Source organism: Haemaphysalis longicornis, unplaced genomic scaffold (genome assembly GCF_048455015.1).
Source record: "Haemaphysalis longicornis isolate Haplotype H1 unplaced genomic scaffold, Haemaphysalis longicornis Haplotype H1 scaffold_9, whole genome shotgun sequence".
In the NCBI taxonomy this organism is placed as follows: domain Eukaryota; kingdom Metazoa; phylum Arthropoda; class Arachnida; order Ixodida; family Ixodidae; genus Haemaphysalis; species Haemaphysalis longicornis.
The window spans coordinates 100,307,683-100,313,682 of record NW_027526460.1 but is presented as its reverse complement, the minus strand read 5'-3'; the positions used below and the strand labels follow the sequence as shown (position 1 = coordinate 100,313,682).

Below are 6,000 nucleotides of genomic sequence, written 5' to 3'. Positions count from 1 at the left end.
ACTGCTTGTCCTCTGAATCCTCGCTGGATCATAGGATTCCAGCTGCGTTTTTCGCCCCCATCAGGGGGGATGAGAGGAAAGGCATAAAAGGCTTCATTCTCTCTTCTGTTTCTTTTCTTTCATTTTTAAGGCTGTCAACTGCACTGATCTTAAACACACAAAATATTTTCGTGCCTGTACGTTTTTACTTTCTCTAGACGTATGTATGTCCGAATTGTTGCCTGTATTACCGTCTGTATTCTTGCTATGAGTGCACTATCGTTCCCCCACCCCTTATGTAATACCCCGCAAGTGGCCCTTAAGGGTACAGCAAATGATAATGAGGATGATGATGCCGATGGAATCATACGAGAGTCTCCCGCGGGCTCCGCAGTTGGGTCGTTGGGAAGCAGGTAATATAGTCGGAGAAATCAAGTGCAGTCTGCTGTGACAAGTAAAGCGTCGATTTGGAAAACGTGCCAGCATCATTTCTATAGTATACCAGTGACCAGTTGGTGTGGGCACGCGCTGCTGAGGGAGGCGGTGGTCTGAGACGACATCCTGTGGCAAGGGGTGACACAGCATGAGCAGGAGTTAAAATCAGCGCCGCTCGAAAGGTGAGGTGGGAGGATTTTGAAGTTTAATTTTCAAAGCCTGGAAGGCGTTGGAAGGCATAAAGCGGGTGTGGATGGTCTAGTAAATCACGTCAGCGGCAAGGCGATGGAGCAGTTGAAGAACGCGGGCTTGAGGCAAAGGATTTGTGGCGTTCTATTGTGGATTCCTGCATTCGGTTTCAGAACACCTAAGAAGTCTTAGGTGCCTTCGGACTGAACTCAGGCTGTCCTAGGACCCTTCTGGGATCGTGGGCTAGGAGCGATGACACTACGCCTGTAGTTGCGGTCGGGACCTTCAATCATTAATCAATCATCAACAGCTTATTAGAGTCCGCTGCAGGAGAAATGCCTCTCCCATTGACCTGCAACCACTCCTGTCGTGCGCTGCTCGAATTTATTCTTTGCTCCCGAAATTCCTTGTTTCATCCCTCCATCATGTTATTGCCCTCCCCCTTCACCTAGACCAATCTTCTGCATCCACCCTGGTAACCTGGTGGTCAACCCGGTTGTCACTGTTTCTCCTCATTGCACGGCCATCCCAAGTCCATTATCCTATAATGTATCTGCTGTTGTGAGTATGTAGAGTGGTGTATTTTGTAGCGACGAAGAGGTCATGGGGACCGTCCTCGCTAAGTGGCAATGAATTTACAGCTCATATGGCCATCGAAGTTCTCAAGGCAGAATGTCAGTTATTGGCCTTGATTGTTAAGGTAACCGATTATATTAAGGGTATGATAAAATACTGAATCGGCTGCGGTAAAAACCCAGTGACGTCACAGTCACTGCGGCGAGGCCCTAACGAAAATGTGAAACAATAACAAGAAAATATAAAGGAGCTGTGTCTCGGGGAACACCTACCGCTAGGAAACTTCAGAAGCTGCAATGAGACTCCATGACGGGCCCATTCATTATACCGCTTTGAAAGAATCGGATGTACCAAAATGTGTTGCTTCAATGTCACAACGAAAACGCAATTTAGGTGAAACGGAGAATTCCCTAACATTGTTCACGCGTTAGCAGACAATTCGCCAAATATCCCTACAAATTTCTCTACTCTGAATACCCTGGCTTTGGCAGGTGCTCCGACTGAGGGAATTGCCGCAACGCGAGCCGGTTCGAAGACGATACCATTCGTATAGCGCGCCGCTCGATGAAGGCGCATGGAAGCTAGCTCCGTCCAGCTTGTCTTGCCATTTTTTTTCACCCCGCGCGCGAAAGAGCTCAGCTGCTGAGCTTTCCCGCCAGGGCCGCACTCGGCGCTACTGTCGCCCGTACCGCTGAGGCGATCCAACGGCGCAAGGCGGAGATGTTCTCCGCGCGCGGTGTGGAATTCAGCTCACTCCATGTGCCCCTGCTGGCTCTTCAGAGTGCGCTCAGGCACCGGAGCGCCTGCGACACCCGTAGTGGTTTACGACCTCGCACATCGATAGCTTCTTCAATGCTAGAGTAAGGTGTCTCGGCAATACTGCATTTTTATTTACGGCACCCGCGTCTCACAAACTCACTTGACTCTACTTTCACAATATAACGGCCTAGCCTGAATTTATTTTGTGCGCGCGTACGAGTTCGGCTGCTACATCATCACTCGTGCTTCGGATTGGGAGTATGCAGTACGCATCACCGGTGTGACCGTGACATTGCCGTGTTCAGCATCTGAGGATTTCATCGTCCAAAGGGATTCCTCGGAGAAGATGCTACAACCGAATACTTCGCTTTTGTATTAGGTTGGCTATGTTACCAATGTGAAAAGTGCGTTTTTTGGTGCGGAAAGAGTACCGGAGAAATCAACGTGGCGTTATCTCTGCTTCTTCATCAGGTGAGTTTCGTTCGTTGCATTTTCGGAATTCTCCGTCTGTTTGCCACAAAAACCGTGCACGTGGCATTCAATTGCCGGGAAACTTTCTTGAATAATAGCGTACTGTACTATACCGGACCTAAAACTATTATACTCTATGGTCGCTTGTTTTTCAGGAAGTGATGTATGTTCCACATTTTGTCTGAACATAAAAATACTAGAAGGAAACTTTTGCAATGACTTTGACAAAACTCAAAGGTGAAGCGTCATAAAGGTGCCGAAGCCGGAGACGCATCGCGCGAGAAAGAGTGCACCGAAAAAATATTTAATTAACGCCATTTGGACTGTCTCTGAACGCTGTAGCTCATACGACACAAAGCCGCGACGCACAATGCGGAACCTTTAACTGAAAGTGTCCATCGACCATTCCATATCTTTTAGATGAGTGAGCTCAGCTATACCAAAATTATAAACGGCGGTTGGGTTTCGTAATTACTCAGAAGCCTAAAACACTAAAAACCGCTGCACAATACAGCATTTCATACAAGGCGAGTTCGGCAATGCTCAGTTACCGCCTGGCGATAATACACTAAGGTGTTCTTGCTCATTTGCGACAATAACAAAAAACGTAACATAATATAATAGTGCGGGATGCACTAAATCGCTGTCTTGAGGCTGAGAACCACTTGAGCATAAACAGGAGCTGCAATTACGAACAAAAGCGTTCAGCTTCATTGAACCGAAGTACAAAAACAGGAAACGTGTCAAAATTACTAATTCTTAACAAAAGTCTTAGGGTTCCCATGAAAGTCGCAGTAAACTGTTTGCGATGTAACACGGCAGGCAAGCATGCGTAAATGTTTCCGCACTTTGCAGTTTCTCCTTCCAAATCTTGTAAACATAAATTGACTTGTAATGATGCATAATGCTTCCTAACAAGAAACGGACAAAGCTGGTGGCCATTCATAATTTCACACCGCTTACTAGAACAAAATTCAGCAAATTTTAGGAGACCGCGCCTTTCCCATGCATATCTCTGGGTGGAGATGTTTTGCTGTTGCACCGCGGGCGACGTACGTCGTTTGTTTAACCATTATGTGCGGAATTGCAATCAACGGTAATTTGTGTTTCACACAGTTTTTGCCTCAGCCATGTCTTCGCCAACGTACTGCGGTATTTGTTGTACTCATTTTTTCTCAAAGAAATGTAGTGATTCTTTTTTACTGATGAGGTGTACGTTAATGCGCTAAAGTTTTCTTATTTAATTTGGAAATGATAGTAAAAATGTCGGGGGCTTTCTTCCCGGTATTTTTGTTAAGATGCGGTTGATGTGGTTTAGTGTAGTAGACTTAAAGAATAACGAGTAAAATTGCAAAAATTTGTAATTTAGCTACCTTTGAAGGCCATGAATTTTGCGTTTTAGGAAAGCTATTTGGTGAGGGAATTCAAATAATTTTGGGGAAAATCTATTTTGCTTTATTTTTCTGCTCTGATATACGGAACATGAATACACGAGCAAGCACCTTGTTTATGAACTTGATGGGCGACATCTAAAGGCAGCCAGTAGCCTGTATATGTTTGTACTGTTGTGTGGCATTTACTCCAGAGTTCATTTTGGTTTTAGCGGTATTTGTTCTGCAAATACCCTTTATTGATTTTTCGCTACAGCGTTAAAAAGCAAAACATCGTCTTCAGCTCGAAAACAACCTTCATCGTTCTCTTGTGAATACGCTTGCACCTACATAATACGCCCAAATGTAGCCTTGATTGCTCTTTCCGAACCGTATAAACGCCACCAAGTATAATGATATATTAAAACGAAAACTTCGGATATTGTGTTCACTTAAAAGCGTTCAATCTGGTTTTTCGTTACAAACAATATGTGAGACGTGCAAAAGCTTAGTTTTTACAGGCGAAGACCAAGCCTGTTCCCGAAATAAATTTATTTTTAGGCTTAAACGGCCACATCTAAACACGAAAAGCTGTGATTTTTAGCTTACGTTTGAACGTAAAAAATAAGAAACTGACACACTTTTAAAACGAACCGTTGTGGCTTGGAACGCCTCCCAATTCGCTCTCCCAATGATCAGAACCACTTAAAAATTGACCTTAAACCTTGAATCTCTCATACGTACGAGGAGCTTTGGTGGCATTTTGTTGGGAGAAAATAGTATTTGGCAGGAGTGGGTACTTAAGAAAAAAAGAAAATGCGTGAACTCGCTACCAAAAGTTCAATTCGGCAAATTCGGAAATCGCCCCAAACGTGCGTCTTCATTGTTCAAGAAGAGCCACGCAATGCGGCATAATGGCAAACGACCAACATTTTAAATTTCCAAGGAAATTCGTCCAGATAAATTTATTTGAATCCAAATTTCTTTTTCTGTGAAACTATTGTCGGCGAAAGGCAATCGCGAACGAAATATTCCAACTTTTCGCGCTGAAACTAAAAAAAAAAAAACACTCCGTTTTATCCCGTACGAATAACTGCCGGAGCGGCATAGCGGTGGTTGTCCTTATTAGCCTTGCAGGAATCTCTTGATGCCGTCATTTGCTGTTTATCTTCGCTTCGTTTTTTCGCCTCGCGTCAGCCCTTGCTTGGCTGTAAACAATTTCGGTATTTTCTGTGTTTTATTCTGCTCCTACTCCAGCAGTAGCATTTTGTGTAGCAACAAGTCGGTATAAATAAATAAGAATAAATCTTTTGTGCCTTTCAAAGCCTGCATTGTACAGCAAGTGGCATTCATTGCGGACTCCAACTATTCTTAAACATATAATTTTATTACCCTGACAAATGGTTTTATTGAGTAACCAAAATTTGATTCATTTAATAGATCAGCTTTAGCTCTGGAAGAAGTAAAATGAATTTTCCTTAATTTTCATTATGTGCGTCCTTGGGTACAGGAATTAGTTTTTATTGTTTTACTTTAACTTTCATGAAATTTGTAGATATATATACAGGTTGCAGTACCTACATTTTCATAGTTAACCGGTAACGGTAAAAAATACCGCAAGTGTAACTAGACGTAGAAAACAAGCTGTATACTTCTACTAGTTCATGGCAACCATAAGGCGAAACTGAAGTGAATCGGTCGAAGTCTCATTTTTGGCGCATTGCGCACTTGAATTATTGGAATTTATTGTTTGCCGAAATGTTTAGCGCCTGGTTGTATTGTAAGGCATGACGGAACAAAAGTAAACTTCCTAAATCGCTCTTGGCAACCACACAGCCATGGCAATGTCACAAAACTCTACGATGTGGTTCAGACTAATTTTGCGTTTCAAATTTTTCTTCCATTCATTTACTTGTGGGGAATCACCTTATTAGTCGAGGCGCACATTTTCTAAAGGCCGGATGGTATAAACGAGCTAAACATAAAACTGCGGGTTTTTCATGGTGTCCCTAAAGGCGACGTCCGCAAACTTGAGTCCGAAAGATGCGCGGAAACAACTCTTTCAAAAACACTTTTGCCATTAAAAATATTTGAAATCAACTAAAACCTCCCAACCTGTTCTACACATCACCGCCTTGAATCCAGAAGGAAATGACACGATGTTTACAGTCAAGTTCAGTGACCCAGTAGCTGGAGAAACGGCGGCTTACCTGTTGCGATG

At 43.5% G+C, this 6,000-nt stretch overlaps 1 protein-coding gene across 3 annotated transcripts in view; it reads left to right on the top strand.

Annotated features, from left to right (window-relative positions):
- The first annotated feature begins 1,889 nt into the window (after window positions 1-1,889).
- The window catches only part of LOC144153602 (uncharacterized), a 259,014-nt gene continuing 254,903 nt past the window's right edge, over window positions 1,890-6,000 (top strand). For all 3 annotated transcript variants that reach the window (XM_077685248.1, XM_077685246.1, XM_077685247.1), the window contains exon 1: window positions 1,890-2,409. The gene's annotated coding sequence lies outside the window, so the exon portion shown is untranslated. The remainder of the gene's footprint in view (window positions 2,410-6,000) is intronic.